The sequence below is a fragment of the Scyliorhinus torazame genome, chromosome 15 (assembly GCF_047496885.1).
Source record: "Scyliorhinus torazame isolate Kashiwa2021f chromosome 15, sScyTor2.1, whole genome shotgun sequence".
NCBI classification, from domain to species: Eukaryota; Metazoa; Chordata; class Chondrichthyes; order Carcharhiniformes; family Scyliorhinidae; genus Scyliorhinus; species Scyliorhinus torazame.
Window position 1 is genome coordinate 146617491 of NC_092721.1, and position 21876 is coordinate 146639366.

At 45.4% G+C, this 21876-nt stretch overlaps 1 protein-coding gene across 9 annotated transcripts in view; it reads right to left on the reverse strand.

Annotated features, from left to right (window-relative positions):
- The window catches only part of LOC140391880 (spermatogenesis-associated protein 13-like), a 524178-nt gene that overhangs the window by 291346 nt on the left and 210956 nt on the right, over window positions 1-21876 (reverse strand). Inside the window, exon 1 of one of the 9 annotated variants that reach the window (XM_072476880.1) lies at window positions 21023-21172. The exons of the other annotated variants lie outside the window; for them this stretch is intronic. The gene's annotated coding sequence lies outside the window, so the exon portion shown is untranslated. Of the gene's footprint in view, window positions 1-21022; window positions 21173-21876 lie in introns of those variants that run through there. 9 annotated transcript variants of the gene reach the window in all.

A 21876-nucleotide genomic window follows, 5' to 3' on the forward strand; every position in this document is an offset into this window, starting at 1 on the left:
AGTACTGGGACTGCGGCACTGAGGACACGGGTTTGAATCCCGGCCCTGGGTCACTGTCCATGTAAATTTGCACATTCTCCCCATGTCTGCGTGGGTTTAACCCCCACAACACAAAGATGTGCAGGTTAGGTGGATTGGCCATGTTAAATTCCCCTTCATTGGAAAAAAAAAATTGGGTACTCTAAATTTAAAAAAACAAATTAAAAAAATAAAAAGCAGAACCAAAAAAGTAATAATCTCTGGATTACTACCTGAGCCACGAACTAATTGGCACAGGGTCAATAAAGATTAGGGAGGTAAATGTGTGGTTTAAAGATTGGTGTGGGAGAAATGGGTTCAAATTCATGGGACATTGGCACCTGTACTGTGAAAGGAGAGACCTGTTCCGATGGGACGGTTTTCATCCGAATCATGTTGGGACCAGAATCCTGGCGAATTGCATAACTAGGGCTGTAGATAGGGCTTTAAACTGAATTGTGGAAGCGGCAGATGCAGGGAAGATGAGGAGGGTTCGGTTGCAGGGAAAATTAGAAAAACAAAATTAAAGGAGGATGTAGGAGTGCAGGTTAGCGATGTGACGGATCGTTAACAGAAAATAAAGACGAGGGACAGAATGGGCGAATGTCTTTTTGCACCAAGGAACTACAAAATAGTAGGAAAATTCAACAATAGAACAAATTTCAAAGTTTGTATCTAAATGCACGAAGCATTCGGAACAAAAAAATGAAATAAAAATGAAAATCACTTATTGTCACAAGTAGGCTTCAAATGAAGTTACTGTGAAAAGCCCCTAGTCGCCACATTCCGACGCCTGTTCGGGGAGGCTGGTAATGAGTTAAAGGTGCAAATGGAGACAGATGGGTATGATTTGATGTCGATTACTGAGACATGGTTTCAAGGAGACCAGGGGCGGGATTCTCCACTCCCGCGCCGAAGTGCCCACGCCGTCGTGAACGGCGTCGAGGTTCACGATAGCGCGAAACGGCCCCTATCCCGACCGATTCAGGGCCCGATAATGGGCTAGGAGCGGGGCCGCGTCATTTACACGCACCAGGCCTTGTTGCCGCGTAAAGGCGGTGCCGCATACATGATGCGGCCAACACCGCATAACTGGCGTCACCCGCGCATGCGAGGGTTGCCGTCCTCTCTGAGTCCGCCACGCAAGAAGATGGCAGACGGATTTTGCGGGGCTGCGGAAGAAAGGAGGTCCTCCTTCAGAGAGGACGGCCCGATGATCGGTGGGCACTGATCGCGGGCCACACCACATTTGAGGTACCCCCCGGGGCAGGATCCCCCCTCCCCCACCTGCAGGCCGCCCCCCCAGCGTTCCCGCGCTGTTCCCGACGGCAGCGACCAGGTGTGGACGGCGACGGGGGGAACCCACCGTTTTGGGCTGGCCGCTCGGCCCATCCGGGCCTGAGAATAGCAGGGGTGCCGGAGAATCGCCATTTTGGGTGTCTCGGGCGATTCTCCGGCCTGCGCCGCGCGGAACTCGACGGGGCCGTTCCCGCCGCTTGGGAGAATCGCGGGAGGGCGTCGGACCGGCGTCGCGGGAAAATTTGGCGGCCCAGGCGATTCTCCCAACCGGCGCGGGAGTGGAGAATCGCGCCCCAGGTCTGGGAATTGAATATCCAAGGGTACCCAGTGTTCCGGAAAGATAGACTGAAAAGAAAAGGAGGTGGGGTAGCTTTCCTGGTGACGAAAGGGATCAGTGCTGTAACGAGAAATGATATAAGCACTGGAGATCAAGATGTGGAATCAGTCTGTGTAGGAATAAGAAATAGCAAAAGGATGAAGTCCCCGATAGGAGTAATCTATAGGTCCCAAACAGTAGTTCCGCATTGGGGCACAGTATAAACCAGGAAATACTGCGGGCTTGTAAGAAAGGTACTGCAATAATCATAGGTGTTTTTAATATGCACATAGACTGGGCAGCACGGTAGCACAAGTGATTAGCACTGTGGCTTCACAGCGCCAGGGTCCCAGGTTCGATTCCCCGCTGGGTCACTGTCTGTGCGGAGTTTGCACGTTCTCCCCGTGTCCGCGTGGGTTTCCTCCGGGTGCTCCGGTTTCCTCCCACAGTCCAAAGACGTGCAGGTTAGGTGGATTGGCCATGCTGAAATTGCCCTTAGTGTCCATAAGGGTTGGGAGGGGTTATTGGGTTGCGGGGATAAGGTGGAAGTGAGGGATTAATGTGGGTCGGTGCAGACTCGATGGGCCGAATGGCCTCCTTCTGCACTGTATGTTCTATGTAATCTATGTACTTGGCAAGGATAGCCTCGAGGGAGAGTTCATTGAATGTATTAGAGATTGTTTCTTGGAATAATATGCTGTGGAACCAACCAGGGAGCAGGCTACTCTGGATTTAGTATTGTGTAATGAGGAGGGATTAATTGATGACGTTATAGTTAAGTATCCTCTAGGGAATAGTGGCCATAGTACGATAGAATTTAAGATTCCGTTTGGGGTGAGAAAGTGGAGCCAAAAGACAATTCTGGAATTAAACAAAGGTAATTACATAGGCAGGAGGACAGATTTGGCCCGAGCAGTGTGGACAGGAAAGCTAAAAGGTAGGACAGCTGATGAGCAATAGCAGTTGTTTAAGGAGATACTCAATTCCTCACAAGTAAAATATATTCCAGAGAGGCAGTCAGATGGTAAGAGGGGTAAAAAAACATACATGACTATGCAAGGAGGTTAAGGACAATACAAAGTCAAAAATTACCATGTTGCAAAGGCCAGTGGCAGGCTGGAAGATTAGGAAACTTTCAAAAATAAACAATGGGTTACTTAAAAAGTAATTAAAAGAGCTATGGTAAATTACAAAAGAAAGCTGGCACAAAATATCAAAAAGCATAGCAAAAGCTTCTGTACGTATGCAAAAGCTTCTATAAGTACATAAAAGGGAAGAGAGTCTCTAAAGTGAATGTTGGCCCCATGGAAAATGAAACCGGAGAGTTAATAGTGGGGAACACAGAAATGGAGGAAATGCTAAATTAATATTTTGCCTCAGTTTTCATGGTGGAGAACACTAGTACTATCTGGTAATTCAGAGGTAATAGAAAGGGTGGTACTTAGAACAATCAGCATCAATATGGAAACATGACTCAACAAACTATTGGCATTGAAGGCATAAAAATCCCCAGGGCCAGATGGCCTACAACCTAGAATGTTAAAGGAAGTGGCAGTGGAGATAGTGGATGCATTGGTTATAATATTCCAAAATTCCCTGGACACGGGAAAGATTCCAGTGGATTGGAAAAATGCTAATGTAATGTCCTTATTCAAAAAGGGAGGGAGGCAGAATATAGGAAGTTGCAGACCAGTTAGTTTAACATCTCTTGTTGGGAAATTGTTAGAATTCATTAGTAAGGAAGTAATATCAGGACATTTGAAAAGTCAAAACACAATCCATCACAGTCAGCATGTTTATGAAGGGTAAATCATGTTTGACTAATTGGCCAAAGTTCTTTGAAGATGTAACAAGCCAAATGGATAATGGGGATCCTGTAGATGTAGTATAACTGGACTTCTGGAAGGTGTTTGATAAGAAGGTTAATACACAGGGTTAGATCACATGGGGTTAGGGGTAATTTATTAGCTTGGATAGACGACTAGCTGACGGACAGATAACAAAGAGTCGGGATAAATGGGTCTTTTTCTGGATGGCAAGATGTAACTAGTGGGGTGCCACAGGATTCGGTACTTTGGCCCCAACTATTTCCAATCTATATTAATGACTTGAATACAGGGCTAGAAGGTTCTACAGCCAAATTTGCAGATGACACTAAACTAGGGGACAGCAAGTTGCAATGATGAAATAAGAACCTTACAAATGGATATGGATAGGTTAGTTAGGTGAGTGGGCCAAAAGTGGCAGATAGAGTTTAACGTGGATAAGTGTGAGGTCATCCATTTTGGTCAGAAAAATGGGAAGGCAACTTATTATCTAAATGAGGAGAGACTTTAGGGAGGTCCGGTGCAGGGGGAGCTGGGTGTCCTCGTGCATGAGTCGCAAAAAACTAGAATGCAGGTATAAAGAAAGCAAATGGAATGTTGGCATTTATATAAGGAAGGGTTGTTGCAACTGTACAAACCATTGCTGAGACCACACCTGGAGTATTATGCATAGCTTTGTTCCCCTTATTTGAGAAAAGATGTAGTGGCATTGGATGCAGTTCAGAGGAGGTTCACTAAATTGATTCCAGAGATGAGGAATTTGTCTTATTGAGAGAGATTGAGCCGTTTAGGTCTATAGGCCCCAGAATTTAGAAGAATGAGGGGAGATCAAATTGAGGTATACAAGATGATAAATGGTAAGGATAAAGTAGACGTGGCGTGGCTGCTTCCTCTTGTAGTGAGAGGTCATAGTCTCAAGGGTAGCAAATTTAAAACAGAGTTGAGGAGAAACTACTGCTCCCAAAGGGTCGTGAACCTGTGGAATTCACCAGCCCAGAGTGCTTTGGATCGAGGATAGTGAGTAAATTTAAGGAGGAGTTAGACAGATTTTTAATGAGTAATGGGTTTAAGGGGACAGAGGACAGGCAGGAAGGTGGATTTGAGGCCATGATGAGATCATCCATGATCGTACTGAACGGTAGAGCAGGCTCGAGAGGCTAAATTGCCTACACCTGGTCCTAGTTCTTATGTTCTAAGAAATAACTATTTGGACTCATTCCACCTTCCAGCTCTTGGTCTGTAGCCCTGTAGATTACAGCACCTCAAGCACAAATCTGATGTGCTTGATTAATAAGAGGATTTCTTGATTAATAAGAGGATCTGGGGTTATGGGTAGAAGGCAGGCGAATGGGGATGAGGAACATATCAGCCATGATCTAATGGAATAGCAGACTCGATGGGTCGAATCGCCTAACTGCTCCTATCTCTTATGGATGGAATGAGGTAGGGGTGGAGACAGGCAACATTACAGAAATGAGAAGAGGCAGTCTTGGTGGGTCAGATACGTGGTCAGGATGGGGACAGGGGGTTGGAGGGGGTGGAGCGGTGACTTGGAGAAGAATCATAGAATCATATAATTTACAGTGCAGAAGGAGGCCATTTGGCCCATCGAATCTGCACCAGCCCTTGGAAAGAGCACCCTACTTAAGCCCACACCTCCACCCTACCCTGCTAACCCATCAAGCCCACCTAACTCTTTTGACACTAAGGTGCAATTTAACATGGCTGATCCACCTAACCAGCACATCTTTGGACTGTGGGAGGAAACCGGAACACCTGGAGGAAACCCACGTAGACATGGGGTGAACGTGCAGACTCTGCACAGACAGTGACCCCAGCCAGGAATCAAACCTGGGACCCTGGCACTGTGAAGCAACAGCGCTAACCACTGTGCTACCGTGCTGCCCCCAAGAACTCTCAGGTGGCAGTGTTTCCATGCATCTGCTGCTCTTATCCTTTATGGCCATAGAAGTCTTGGATTTGGAAGGTGCAGTTAAAGGAGCCTTGCTGAGTTGCTGTAATGAATCTTGCAGATTGTACATACTGCCTACCACTGGGTGTCAGTGCTAGGGGCAGTGAATGTTTTTTTAATTTTGCAATTGTGCAAATCCACTCGGGGGAAATGTAATTTGTTCGTAAATATCTTTTTTTTATATTTTAGAGTACCCAATTAATTTTTTCCGATTAAGGAGCAATTTAGTGTGTCCAATCCACCTACCCTGCACATCTTTGTGTTGTAGGGGTGAAACCCACGCAAACACGGAGAGAATGTGCAAACTCCACACGGACAATGACCCAGCACCTGGATCGAACCTGGGACTTCAGCGCTGTGAGCCTGCAGAGCTAACCACTGCACCACTGTGCTGCCCCATTTGTTCTTAAATATCTGTACACCATCCTATCTCCTACACCTTACAACACTACAAAACATGAAAGGAAATTATAGTGATAGATATGGCGGCACGGTAGCACAGTGGGTGGCACTGTTGCTTCACAGCACCAGGGACCCGGGTTCAATTCCTGGCTTGGGTCACTGTTTGTGCGGAATCTGAACGTTCTCCCTGTGTCTGAGTGGGTTTCCTCCGGGTGCTTCAGTTTCCTCCCACAAGTCCTGAAAGACGTGCTTGTTAGGTAAATTGGACATTCGGAATTCTCCCTCAGTGTACCCGAACAGGCGCCAGAGGTGGTGACTGGGGGATTTTCACAGTAACTTCATTGCAGTGTTAATGTAAGCCTACTTGTGACACTAATAAAGATTATTATTTATTAGCATTATTCCTTGCTATTATATTCAGGTAGGTGGTTTGAAGTGTGTCTACTTCAATGCCAGGAGTATACGATAGGGGAACTGGCAGCATGGGTTGGTACCTGGGACTTCGATGTTGTGGCCATTTCGGAGACATGGATAGAGCAGGGACAGGAATGGTTGTTGCAGGTGCCGGGGTTTAGATATTTCAGTAAGCTCAGGGAAGGTGGTAAAAGAGGGGGAGGGGTGGCATTGTTAGTCAAGGACAGTATTACAGTGGCGGAGAGGATGCTAGATGGGGACTCTTCTTCCGAGGTAGTATGGGCTGAGGTTAGAAACAGGAAAGGAGAGGTCACCCTGTTGGGAGTTTTCTATAGGCCTCCAAATAGTTCTAGGGATGTAGAGGAAAGGATGGCGAAGATAATTCTGGATAAGAGCGAAAGTAACAGGGTAGTTATTATGGGAGACTTTAACTTTCCAAATATTGACTGGAAGAGATATAGTTCGAGTACATTAGATGGGTCGTTTTTTGTACAATGTGTGCAGGAGGGTTTCCTGACACAATATGTTGACAGGCCAACAAGAGGCGAGGCCACATTGGATTTGGTTTTGGGTAATGAACCAGGCCAGGTGTTAGATTTGGAGGTAGGTGAGCACTTTGGAGACAGTGACCACAATTCGGTGACGTTTACGTTAGTGATGGAAAGGAATAAGTATACCCCACAGGGCAAGAGTTATAGCTGGGGGAAGGGCAATTATGATGCCATTAGACATGAATTGGGGGGGTGGGTATGTTGGAGAAGTAGGCTGCAAGTGTTGGGCACACTGGATATGTGGAGCTTGTTCAAGGAACAGCTACTGTGTGTTCTTGATAAGTACGTACCGGTCAGGCAGGGAGGAAGGCATCGAGCGAGGGAACCGTGGTTTACCAAAGAAGTGGAATCTCTTGTTAAGAGGAAGAAGGAGGCCTATGTGAAGATGAGGTGTGAAGTTTCAGTTGGGGCGCTTGATAGTTATAAGGTAGCGAGGAAGGATCTAAAGAGAGAGCTAAGACGAGCAAGGAGGGGACATGAGCAGTATTTGGCAGGTAGGATCAAGGAAAACCCAAAAGCTTTCTATAGGTATGTCAGGAATAAAAGAATGACATGGGTAAGAGTAGGGCCAGTCAAGGACAGGGATGGGAAGTTGTGTGTGGAGTCTAAAGAGATAGGCGAGATACTTAATGAATATTTTTCGTCAGTATTCACTCAGGAAAAAGAGAATGTTGTGGAGGAGAATGCTGAGACCCAGGCTATTAGAATAGATGGCATTGAGGTATGTAGGGAAGAGGTGTTGGCAATTCTGGACAGGCTGCAATAGATAAGTCCCCGGGGCCTGAAGGGATTATCCTAGGGTTCTCTGGGAAGCCAGGGAAGAGATTGCTGAGCCTTTGGCTTTGATTTTTATGTAATCATTGGCTACAGGAATAGTGCCAGAGGACTGGAGGATAGCAAATGTGGTTCCTTTGTTCAAGAAGGGGAGTAGAGACAACCCCCGCAACTATAGACCAGTGATCCTCACGTCTGTTGTGGGTAAAGTCTTGGAGGGGATTATAAGAGACAAGATTTATAATCATCTAGATAGGAATAATATGATTAGGGGTAGTCAGCATGGTTTTGTGAAGGGTAGGTCATGCCTCACAAACCTTATCGAGTTCTTTGAGAAGGTGACTGAACAGGTAGACGAGGGTAGAGCAGTTGATGTGGTATATATGGATTTCAGTAAAGCGTTTGATAAGGTTCCCCACGGTAGACTATTGCAGAAAATACGAAAGCTGGGGATTGAGGGTGATTTAGAGATGTGGATCAGAAATTGGCTCGCTGAAAGAAGACAGAGGGTGGTGGTTGATGGGAAATGTTCAGAATGGAGTTCAGTTACAAGTGGCGTAACACAAGGATCTGTTCTGGGCCGTTGCTGTTTGTCATGTTTATAAATGACCTAGAGGAGGGCGCAGAAGGGTGGGTGAGTAAATTTGCAGACGACACTAAAGTCGGTGGTGTTGGCGACAGTGCGGAAAGATGTTGCAGGTTACAGAGGGACATAGATAAGCTGCAGAGCTGGGCTGAGAGGTGGCAAATGGAGTTTAATGTAGAGAAGTGTGAGGTGATTCACTTTGGAAGGAATAACAAGAATGCGGAATATTTGGCTAATGGTAAAGTTCTTGGAAGTGTGGATAGCAGAGGGATCTCGGTGTCCATGTACATAGATCCCTGAAAGTTGCCACCCAGGTTGATAGGGTTGTGAAGAAGGCCTATGGAGTGTTGGCCTTTATTGGTAGAGGGATTGAGTTCCGGAGTCATGAGGTCATGTTGCAGCTGTACAAAACTCTGGTACGGCCGCATTTGGAGTATTGCGTACAGTTCTGGTCACCGCATTATAGGAAGGACGTGGAAGCTTTGGAGCGGGTGCAGAGGAGATTTACCAGGATGTTGCCTGGTATGGAGGGAAAGACTTATGAGGAAAGGCTGATGGACTTTTCGTTAGAGAGAAGAAGGTTAAGAGGAGACTTAATAGAGGCATACAAAATGATCAGGGGGTTAGATAGGGTGGACAGTGAGAGCCTTCTCCCGCGGATGGAAATGGCTAGCACGAGGGGACATAGCCTTAAACTGAGGGGTAATAGATATAGGACAGAGGTCAGAGGTAGGTTCTTTACGCAAAGAGTGGTGAGGCCGTGGAATGCCCTACCTGCAACAGTAGTGAACTCGTTAACATTGAGGGCATTTAAAAGTTTATTGGATAAGCATATGGATGATAATGGCATAGTGTAGGTTAGATGGTTTTTGTTTTTTGACTTCCCATGTCGGTGCAACTTTGTGGGCCGAAGGGCCTGTACTGCGCTATATCATTCTATGTTCTATATTCTTCTAATGTTGAAGATGCTTGATGGGTGCCAATCAAGCAGGCTGCTAAGTCCTGGTTGGTATTGAGCTTCTTGAGTGCTTTTGAAACTGCATTCATCCAGGCAAGGAGAGAGTATACCATCACACTCGCCACTTGTATCTTGCAGGGAGACAAGCGTTGGGGTGTCAGGAGGTAAATTACTTGCCACAGAATTGTCAGCTTCTGACCTGATCTTGTAGCCACGGCATGACTGTTCCAGTTCAGCTTCTGACCTTGGGAGATGGTAATGCCAATGAAGGTCCAGGGAATATGGTCATTGCCTGGCAGCTGTGCAGCATGAATGTAACTTGTCACTCGAGCCATACACTGGAGGCTTCCAGTGGTTAACAAACGAGTTACTGTTGAAAGGCAGTTAAGTAGCAGCCACAGAACACAATATGACAGGTCTTCAACTCGGGGTTCACACTGCCCAGGGCCCTGCTCCCAGGACTCCGCACAAACTCCCTATTGGCTGGGGTTTGCACGCTCCCATGCAATTGGCCCCAAGCCGGTCACATGGTCCACCGAATCCACCCTCTTAAAGGGGAAGTGCTACCACATCCCTCCCCCCGTTTATTACAAACTACCTCAAAGAACTATAGTACAGAAGTCACAAGATACAACAGGGGAAAGATAGTCCATAGTCCATCAAAATATCAATCAGTCCAGAGACTGCGGGATCCTCCCGGACCTCTGCAACCTGCCATAGTTTTGACACCATTTTGGCCAATCGAATTGTCAACAGTCAATGTCACCTCAGGAGGCACCACCCAAACAAACAGGTGACTGGTCTCACTGGTCTCAGCAGATGCAGCTGGTTGAGTAGTTTCAGGAGCCCAGGCTTGCCTTGGCCATCGGAGTTACGGGAGTGTTCACAAAACTGGTGGAACTTGAGGAGTCGGGAGTGGCGACACCCTAACTCCTCAAGTGATCAACGTGCTGTCTGATGGTCTTCCCGTTGACATTGACCACAAATGACACTGGCCCCGATTAGGCCACAATCTGTCCTGCTCAGCAAGCCAGATCTGAAGCAAAATTACAGACCAAAACAGTGTCTCCCACCCAGAACTACCTGTTGCACCTCTTCTCTGACCATTGACTCTTCTGAGAGACCTGACGTGCCTCCACCCTCCCCGCCAAATTTGTAAACACAAGATCGAAAAGGGTTCTCAACCACTGGCCCATGAGCTGCTTGGTGGGTGTGACCCCGTGGTGGAGTGGAAAGTTGAGTTGTACAACAAAAAAAAATTAGCCAACCGCTCGCGAAGTGGTTTGTCAGATTGCTTTCTCATTGCATTCTTGAAGGTCTGAATGGCCCACTCAGCCAATCAGTTAGACACTGTGTGGTACGGGGCTGCCCTCATGTATTGCATGCCATCTGCTTGTACAAAAACCTGGAAATCACCACCAGTAAAAGGGATGTCATTGTCTGACATGATGGATTTGAGACGTGGACAAATGGCAACCTCACCATGGCTGCCAAGGTCGTAGTCCCCATCTCTTGCACCGAAGAGTGGGCATCCACCAGGACTAAAAACATCTTGCCCATAAAAGAGCCCACATAGTCAATGTGGACCCAGGTCCATGGGTGACCTGGCCATTTATAAGGGTGAGGAGTGGCGACGGACAGAGGGAAAGACTGCTGTGTTTGGCAAGGGTGGCACTGTTCAACTAGTGCTTCAATGGCTTTATCTATGCCATTATCTGGTCACCAGACATATCTGCATGCCAGCATCTTCACCTTTGTCTGCCCTGGGTGGGCACTATGTAGCTCTTGTGGGAGGACCCCTGGCTAAAGGTAGAACAATTACTCCCCACAGATTCACGCCATCCTCACAGGTCAACCAGTCCTGAGGGGTGAAGGAGGGCCTTAGTTGCTCAGATGTTTCGTAGTGCCACCCAGACGGAATCATTTTTCACCTTTTCAGACTTTGGGGTCTCTCTCGTTGGGTCCAGTAATGGATGTGTCCGGCAGACACTGGCAAAGTGTCTTGGAGGTTCAACGGCAGTATGATCTCCTGGGGTACTGGTGGCAGCGCAATGCTGTTTGGAAGGAATAGGTGTCTTAATGCATCTGCATTGGCAATTTGCGTGGCAGAAAGCATAATTGTAGGCTGGCAGCAGCAAGGATGAAAATTGCACCTCGCTATGGCTATGGGCAGAATGGGCTCGTCTTCCCTTAAAAGGCCCAGTAATGGCTTATGGTCGATCACTATGTGAAACCACTATGTGAAACCATACACATATTGGTGGATTTTCTTCATATAACCACTCAGCCCTCCTTCTCAATCTTGGCATACTTCCATTCCATTTCTGAAAGGGTCCTCAACGTAAATAGCACTCAGAACCATCTCCCATTTTGTGGGATAAAACTGCCCTTACACTGTAAAAGGACACATCACATCAGCTTTCCCTGTCAAAATGCACCAAGAGGTTGCTTACTACCGCTGGTGCTTCTTTAGTAGCTGGTGTATTGTTGTGGCGAAATTTGAATTAAACCTTCCAGAATAATTTACAATACCATGGAAAGATTTGAACTCATTGATGATTTTGGGAGCAGGGACTTCACGTAAAGCCTTGACCTTTTCTTCCAGGGGTCGCAACCCCATCGCATCAACATGAAATCCTAGGTGCGTCATTTTGGAGGCCTGGAAAGTACTTTTCGCATTTGTGGCGGCCCCCTGCATCTCAAAGCCTATTAATGCATCCTCCAGGCTTGACAGGTGTTCTTCAGGAGTAGTGTCGGTGACTAACATGTTGTCAAGGTAGACCGCCACATACCGTGGGAATTTCCTGGAGGAGATTGAGGTGATGCTTCTTGTATACTGAAAGAGGTATTTGTGCGACTATTTGTCCAATTCTAGTTGCAGGTAGGCAATTTTGAATAGGCGAGTACCCCACCAGCTTAGCATAGAGGTCCTCGATTCGAGGAATCGGGTACCTAGCAACCTAGGCACCCTGATTTATAATTAGTTTATAGTCCCTACAAATTCTTATTGAACGATTTGGTTAAGAACAGGAACTATTGGTGCTGCCCACTCGGAAAACTGAACCGGCTTGATTATGCCCAGCTCTTCCAATCTCTTGAGCTCTGCTTCAACCTTCTGATGCAGTGCATATGGCACTGGTCTAGCTCTGAAGAACTTGGACATTGAATTCAGAATGACATAGATTTTGGCTTTGATGCCTTTATTCCAACCTAGTCCCTTGTGAAAAACATCTCCATACCTTCTTAGGACTTTCTGGAGGACGCCATTGGATATTTAAAAAATTTCCAGCCAATTGAGCCTAATCTTCTGAAACCAGTCTCTTCCCATCAGACTGGGTCTATGCCCTTCCACGACAAGCAGCGGCAGACCTTCCCTTTGCATGTCACTGGTGCATTAGTGATTCGAATGATCTTCAAAGATTCCCTGGGGTACATGGAAAGCTTTTTTTTAAATAAAAAATTTAGAGTACCCAATTCATTTTTTTCCAATCAGGAGGCAATTGAACGTGGCCAATCACCCTACCCTGCACATCTTTGGGTTGTGGGGTTGAAACCAACGCAAACACGGGGAGAATGTGCAAACTCCACACGGACAGTGACCCAGAGCCGGGATCGAACCTGAGACCTCGACGCCGTGTGGCAGCCGTGCTAACCACTGCGCCATTGTGCGGCCCTTTGTACATGCTGCCCTCGGGAAAAAAAAGGTACAGCAGGCAGAAAAGAAGGCAAATGGTATGTTGGCCTTCATAACGACAGGATTTGACTAAAGGAATAGAGATGTTTTATTACATTTGTAGAGGACATTGGTGAGGAGTATTGTGTGCAGTTTTGGTGTCCTTATCTGAGGAAGGATCTTCTTGCTATGGAGGGAGTGTAGCGAAGGTTTACCAGGCTGATTCCTGGGATAGCTGGACTGTCATACGAGGAGAGACTGCGGGCGGCACGGTAGCACAGTGGTTAGCACTGTTGCTTCACAGCAACAGGGACCAGAGTTCATTTCCCGGCTTGGGTCACTGTCTGCGGAGTCTGAATGTTCTCCCAGTGTCTGTATGGGTTTCCTCCGGGTGCTCCGGTTTCCGGCCACCAGACCCGAAATTTGTGCTTGTTAAGCGAATTGGACATTCTGAATTCTCCCTCAGTGTACCTGAACAGGTGCCAGAGTGTGGTGACTAGGGGATTTTCACAGTGACTTAATTGCAGTGTTAATGTAAGCCTACTTGTGACACTAATAAAGATTATATTATAAATTGGTTAGGATTATATTAATTGGAATGTAAAAGAGTGAGACGAGATCTCTTTGAAATTTATAACATTCCAATAGGATTAGACAGGATAGATTCGGAAAGAATGTTCCCAATCTTGGGGGAGTCCAGAACTAGGGGTCATAGTTTGAGGATAAGGGGTAAACCTTTTAGGACTGAGGTGAGGAGAAATTTCTTCACCCAAAGAGTGGTGAATCTGTGGAATTCGCTACCACAGAAAGACGTTGAGGCCAAAATGTTGTGTAATTTCAAGAACGAATTAGATATAGCTTTTGGGGCTAAAGGGATCAAGGGAAATGGGGGGGCGGGGGGGGGGGGGGAGAGGCGGGATCAGGGTATTGAACTTGATGATCAGTCATGATCATAATGAATGGCGGAGCAGGCTTGAAGGGCCAAATGGGCTCCTCCTGTTTTTATTTTCTATATTTCTATGTAGATGAAAGTTATCAATAAGGATCATTAGAATCAACTTTTCTTCAAATCTATGGATAGATTCTGATGCCTGGTTTGATCATGGCATACAGCCTCTTTAAAACAATTTCAACAGGCGGCATGGTGGCGCAGTGGTTAGCACTACTACCATACGGCGCTGAGGACCCGGGTTCCATCCCGGCAAGGGTTCACTGTCCGTGTGACTTTGCACATTCTCCTCATGTTTACATGGGTCTCACCCCCACTACCCAAAGATGTACAGATTAGATGGATTGACCACGCTAAATTGCCCCTTAATTGGGAAAACAAATTGTGTACTCTAAATATTTTTTTTTAAATTTCAACAACCTGGCTGCCTCCCAAGCAAGGATTGGTTGCCTGCCCCTCATCGTACCTCCAATAAATCCAGAAACAGTTGGACTCATAAGAAACTTAACATTTTCACTTCTCAGCTGATGCAAAGCTACCTGTTTTGACAGTTACAATTATCCCCTATGTTTCGGCACCAAGCAGCACTGTCATAATCTGCCTATGTCTTGCTGCTCTAGAAGATAGATAGCCCACTCCAAGAGTAATAAACTCTCAGGATATGTGAAGAATCATGCTGGCAATAATGGATTCTTTTAGTGAAAATTTTAACTGACTGAAATGTCACGCACCCTGAGAGCACAGGGAGTCTTTCTGCCATGACTACCACACACGGAGTCACACTACTCCCCTTTCAGCCACACACCCCTCAAGAAACTGAAACACAATACAACCACAGCAACAAAATGGGGTTAGTCATCCAGCAGTACCAGACCCAAGTATAATTATTCATTTGCAAGGCTTCACAGTAATGAACAACATACAAGGAGGACATTACAGCTGAGCCTAATCCTATCCTCAATCAATCCACAAATATGCAGTGTACAAGGGCTGCTGGTTAGAAGCAGAACAAGGAAATCTGACCATTTGTAGGCTAATCTAGATGAGTTCAAAATACACAGAGGAACTTTTCTAGTTTGTATGGATAGATTTGTCTTACCCATTTTAAAGCTTGTTAAATTTAATTTTGATCTTGCTGTGTGTGGATCTGCACAGCAGCCATCTCAGCTTTTCCTTTTTTTCTAAATTTAGTTTTCCCAAATTTTTTTTTAAATTTAGTGTACCCAATTAACTTTTCCAATTAAGGGGCAATTTAGTGTGGCCAATCCACCTAGCCTGCACGTCTTTGGGTTGTGGGGGCGAAACCCACGCAAATACAGGGAGAATGTACAAACTCCAAATGGACAGTGGCCCAGGGCCGGGATCGAACCTGGGACCTCGGCGCCGTGAGACTGCAGGACTAACCCACTGCGCCACCATGCTGTCCTAGTTTTCCCAATTAAGGGGCAATTTAGCGTGGTCAATCCACCTACCCTGCGCATCATTGGTTTATTAGCGTGAGACCCACGCAGACACGAGGAGAACGTGCAAACTCCACATGGACAGTGACCTGGGCGGGATCGAACCTGGGTCCTCAGTGCCGTAGGCAGCAGTGCTAACCACTGCGCCACCGTGCTGCCCTGACCTCAGCTTTTCCTAAAAGCACCCAATTCAGTTTTTAAAATGCAACACAGCTTTCTACAGACTCAGAAATCATTCAATAATGTTCAATATAATAAAGTTCAATGTTATCTTACAAAATCAATGAAAATGATGACAGCTTTGACTATATATGCAAAATAATTAAAACTAGATGTAAATTTAGCTTTGAAGCACAATCCTGCCATATGAAGGTAAACGCAGTATCAATCCAATCAAATTCAATTTCACTTTAAATAATTCTATTTAAAAAACTAGAATTGATTCACTGATTATTTGATGATGAATATATGTAAATAATTTACATAACATTATTTAAATTCATCATGACACCAAGAGGCTGTCAACTTAATTCTTTTCTGTTGATTAAATGGTTAAAGTTCTTCAGTTTTTAATTTCCTAGTCAGTTTCTTTTCACACTATACTCCAATAATACTGGATAAGTGGCAGAAGGTGTACAGCGGAAAAACCTATTTATGCAGAGGGTATAGTGAGTCTGGAATTCACTGCCCAATTTGGTGATGGAGGCAGAGACTCTTTTAAAAGGTAACTGGATCTGCACCGTTTCATTTTCCTCCCCAATTAAGGGGCAATGTAGCATGGCCAATCTACCAATGCTGCACATCTTTGGGTTTATGGGGGTGAGACCCCACAGAGAATGTGCAAACTTGACACGGACCGTGACCCAGGGGTGGGATCGAACCCGGGTGTTCGGCGCCATGAGGCAGCAGTACTAATCATTGCGCCACCGTGCTGCCCCTGAATCTGCACCTTCAGTGCCCCAAGCTATAGGTCTATGGGCTGGGTACAGGAAGGTGGAATTAAAAGGGCACCTAGGTGTCCTAGGGCTGGCATGGACAAGATGGGCCGAATGGTCTCCTTCTGTGCTGTAACTTTTCTCTGATTCTACTGCACAAAACTATTCTCCTCAGTTACTTTCCACCAAAACATCATCATGATAGTCCGCCCTGACTATTGGCGCGATCTTTCGGCTATGCTACGCCGGAAACGCATCTCGCCATGACGGTGAAAGCCGGGAGATCCCGCTCCTGGGATCCACCTGGCTCGCAACGCCACGTGAAATTCAACGCAATCACGCGAGACGTTGCAAGGAGAATCCCGCCCACAATGGGTGGGATCAGATTTTGGCAATTCTGCATATTAGAGTGAGGTAGTAAGCACAAACAGGCACTAGACAGAACGGCACTCATGGGAGTCTCCAAGGAGTTCGGAGGCCCCCAGCTGCAAGCCCTTTGGGCAGGGTGGTGCCCTGGCACTGCTGGTGCCACCTGGGTACTCTGGCAATGCCACCTGGGTGGCACTCTGGAACTACCAGCTGGCAGGGGCACTGCTATGATGTCAGGTTGGCATTTTGTGTGCGCGATTGGGCCGGAGTTTCCCACCGTGGGTGTTGGTGGATGTGGGGGACCCTCCCATGTTGCGTTTGGGCTGGGGGTGGGGGGGGGGGGTGTCGAGGATTTTTTTTTTGTGGGCCTTGGAGATCGGGACGGCATTTAAAAAGTGTACCAATCTCATGCTACAATAGGGAGTTCTGGTGAGTGGAGCTCCCTGTTGTAAAAAACGGGGCTATGTGCGGCCTTGGCTGCACATTCCCTGTTTAGGCCCCTTATTCAACGCAAGTAGCATTGAATACCCATGTGTTTCTCGGCACTGCGAGTGTCGGGAAACACGTGGCTAAACGCGCTCGCTCAGGGACTTGTTCCCTTTGGGAAGATCGCACCCTATGTATAGCCCTAAATAATAAAAATAATTCAATGCAAGAAAAAAAAAATTGTCCAAAAACATAACAATCTCACTTCTTGTGATTTAAACAGTTCCCTTCCCGAGCAACCCCTAATTCACCCAGTCAAATCTCAAGTACATCTACAGAGCTCCACCGTAACTGGTGGTTCAGTACATTCTCTCCAATTGAAGCATGATATTCGGAAGTAAATAACTGCTCCAGAACTCCAAACCTCTGTCACAATCATATTGAGAGTTGAATACAATATAATTAAGTAACCAAAATACAACCACCCTGAAGAAATTGCGTGGCACCAGTCTTTAGCCCTCAATGCCTTAATGTTTCTAATTTCACACAACCTTATGATGGCCTCAATTACCAAGCTCCTCCTGCTCCCAAGATAATGTATTAAATCCCAAGCATCCCTCTCTCTCAATCTCAGCATTTCTACCTGGATCAGGCCCATACTTTCCCCCTTACTTGTTCCAAAATTTGCTTCTCTGAGAAAAATAGTGCAGATTTAATCAGAATTTATAAGAGCTGGCTTAAGTACAGGGGTTCTTAAATGTAGCTACATTTTCTCCTAGTAAACATATTAAGGCAATTTTTAAAAAGCTGCAAAATTACATTTTACCATGTACTGCAGAGTTATTCTCCTTAAGATCAAGGTCATTATCTTATCAGTACATTCAAAAGATTAAAGCAATGATCATCAAGGCTGTACAAAACAAATCACACTTTATACCCTAACCTCTGGGTGGGAACAGAGGGAGACTTACCAATTGTGTAATTAATTGAAAAAAGAGATGTATTTTTAAAACAAATATGCACAAGGACAAGGCCTTATCTTGAAGTATTTATCTATATTTTAGAGTGCATATGCACAGCAGCCTAGTAGTTACTTGAAATACACATTCGTACCCAAGACAACGGCTTTCTTATTCAGTTTGAAATAATTATATAATGTTTTAGCCAAACGGAGTTATCTGCCTCAAGTATCATTGTTTATATGTCACTATCAGCAGTTTTGATCAGGGGCACTGGGTGAAACAGCAACACCAGGAACGTGTTGGTGCCTCCATTGATAAGAGGGTTGGGCTGTTTACACTACACACATACAATTCACGCAGGTTTGACACCTGCTCCCTGTTTAGTTAACACCTCAGCCAGGTTACCGAGTGCAGGATTACAAATGGTCACAAAGCTTCATAGTGAAGAAGATGTGAGATATCAACTGGATGTTCTGCTCCCAAAAGCCTTTCAATGGCATCTGCTAGAAAGTAAATATTATAAAATGGATGGTAGGGTTAACACTGATGGCTGAGTAATGTATCAGACTATTGTCGAAATGCTTGAAACTGTACCCCAAGTGACAAAGAACATCAGGAGGGAAATCAGAGGATGAAATAAGAGGAAAGAAACGTGGAGAAAATGAACCAGCCCCTCTTGAACAGGTTGATCCTAATCGATCATCGAGGAGGACATCCCAGAACTGACACTTTTCACTAAGCAGATCATAGAATCATAGAATTTACAGTGCAGAAGGTGGCCATTCGGCCCATCGAGTCTGCACCGGCTCTTGGAAAGAGCACCCTACCCAAGGTCAACACCCCCACCCGATCCCATAACCCAGTAACCCCACCCAACACTAAGGGCAATTTTGGACACTAAGGGCAATTTATCATGGCCAATCCACCTAACCTGCACATCTTTGGACTATAGGAGGAAACCGGGGCACCCGGAGGAAACCCACGCACACACGGGGAGGATGTGCAGACTCCACACAGACAGTGACCCAAGCCGGAATCGAACCTGGGACCCTGGAGCTGTGAAGCAATTATGCTATCCACAATGCTACCGTGCTGCCCCAGATATTGCATGGCATTCCCTAATCCATCATTAAAGAGTATCTGAAGAATCATCAAGGCAGAAACTTATACACAACTGCCTTCCAGGCCACATTCTCGATGAGCTGTTTGCAAGAACACAGAGTTTTCCCCCTGTATTCTTTCATGGAATGTGGTTATCGTAGCAATACCAAGATTTATTGCCCCTCCCGCTCTTGAACGGAGTGGCTTGCTAGGCCATTTCAGAGGGCGATTAAGAGTCATTCAATTTTTTTTAAATTATAGAGTACCCAATTCATTTCTTTCCAATTAAGGGGAGGTTTTAGCGCGGCCAATCCACCTAACCTGCACATCTTTGGGTTGTGGGGGCGAAACCCACGCAAACACGGGGAGAATATGCAAACTCCACACAGACTGTGACCCACAGCCGGAATCAAACCTGGGACCTCGGCGCCGTGAGGCGGCAGTGCTAACCACTGCGCCACCGAGCTGCCCCAAGAGTCACTCAATCGATATGGGTCTGAACTCACATGTAGGTTAGACCAGGAAGGGATGGCACATTCTGTTCACTTAGTGAATCAATGAGAGTTTCATGGGCACAATTACTGGGACAAGTTTTCGATTCAGAACTATAGTGGTGGGGGAGACTCATGTCCCCTGAGCATTAACCTGGGTAACAATGGAGTGATCTTACCATTGTGCCACCGCATGGATGGCGCGGTCGCACAGTGGATAGCACTGTTGCTTCACAGCTCCAGGGTCCCAAGTTTGATTCCTGGCTTGGATCACGGTCTGTGCTGAGTCTCCACATTCTCCCCTTGTTTGCGTGGGTTTCCTCCGGATACTCTGGTTTCCTCCCACAGTTCAAAGATGTGCAAGTTAGGTGGATTGACCATGCTAATTTGCCCTTAGTGTCCAAAAAGATTAGGTGGGGTTACTGGATTACGAGGATAGGATGGAGGTGTGGGCTTAAGTAGGGTGCTCTTTCCAAGGGCCGGGGCAGATTCGATGGGCCAAATGGTCTCCTTCTGCCCTATAAATTCTATGATCTTCCCCAAATTTTACAAAATTTCTAATACTCTCATTCTTTCCAAAACTTTCCTTTGTTTCAAATTGCACTGCTACGGTGAGACTATTGGAAAGGACAACAATACACAGTCCGACTAAGACAAATAGAACTATATGGGTTTTTTTTTAAAAAAGGAGTTCCCTTGAAGGCTTAGAGAGGTTATCGAGCGAGCAAACAAATCAGGAAAGTTTTCGATTTGGCCTTACATTTTTGCTCAGTTCGTTGAGCATAGCTAGGAGTTTACATCTGGTCTCAACAAAGTTGGGCTGTGGGTTAGGAGAAAATAAGTTGCAAGATTTTCTGCTCTTGACTGCTGTCGAGCAACCCCTGATTAAATTAGACATCAAGGAAAGAATACTGCAGGTTTAACTGTGATGACCTATTGGTCAAATAATCTCACAACATTAATCATCAAGGCTCAAATGGAAGCAGTACTACCCAATGCCCCAGGAAGATGCCAGCACCTCCTGGAAGAGTTGGGAATTTATAAACAACACACGGTGCAGATGATATACAAGGTTGAATAAATCAACTTAATTCATGTGGGATGGTGAACTATTTATCAATTTTATTGTTTATAACTGGCATGGTTTAGGCTGTTCATTTATCTTTATGGTAATGAAGGAAATAATTTTTCTCAAGGTGACAGCACAACACAAAGACGAGCCCTTTCATCCAATTACAACTATCTGTAGTCCATCATCTCACATATTCTTAGGATTCTCAATAAACTGGTCTCATCAGTTCTTGAAATGTAATAAAATCCTCCAGTCTTTTGAAAGCACATCATCTCCCTTTGAATAAATTAATTAAACTCCACACTAATTAGAGGGTCAGAAAAATATTCAGACAATGAACTAGCAATTAGTTACATTAGAAAGTAGCACAGTCAAAAAAAACAAGATGTTTCTGAAAATCCAGAGATTTAACATACATATAGCGCAATAAAGCTTAAGCATTTTCCAAATTACTTCACATGAACTCACCAAATCTTCTGAACAAAATCTTTTTCAAAGTACAGTTTTCCAAGCAAAATGGTAGCACATACTCAATCTGAATTTTAAAACAATTTCTTATCCGAACATGTTCTCCTATTCAAATCCACGGCAATACTCCCAAGTAAGCTGCACAACACTGAGAAACATTGTATGATGATATGTTGGCAGTGTGAGACTGATGACTCCACCCACGCATCGCTGGTGGGCGGCGCTGCAAGACGTCAAAGCACTTTCGACCAAAAACATGCTTCATACTTTCCTTCAGTCATTTGGACCAGTATTACGAAAGCACTTCACTCTCCTTCGGCAATGTATTATATTTGTTTATATAGCAACCAGTACAGCTTGACAAAATCTTTAACCAAAAACATTCTGCTAGAAGATACAAAACCTACTCTGTTCACAGGTCTTTAATCTCTGGAGTGTGTACGGAGTTGTCACTGTGGCAGGAAGTGATGCATTTCACATGGCACACAATTATATGTATTTACTCTGATCACATATTTATTTTCAGTTTGTTACTTAAAGGACTATGGGATAGCCATTTAGTAAGAAGTACATTTGACTCAAGTTAAAATTAGTCTCGTCTATTGCCTAGGTTTATTTTTAAAACAATAAAAAAGAAATCAATGGGGTATACTGTTGTCAAGGAGTTTCATGCAGTTTAAACATTGACACACGCTTGTATTATTAAAAAATCTATCGGTCCAAGAAACACAACCCCCAATATACACAAATGTTTTACTCCTGACTAAACTTGGAACAGATTCAAAAACTAAGGAAAGAGCTTTTTGTAAAAGTACTGAAGTACAGCCTGTCTGCCCCTGAAGGTTGTGTACCAC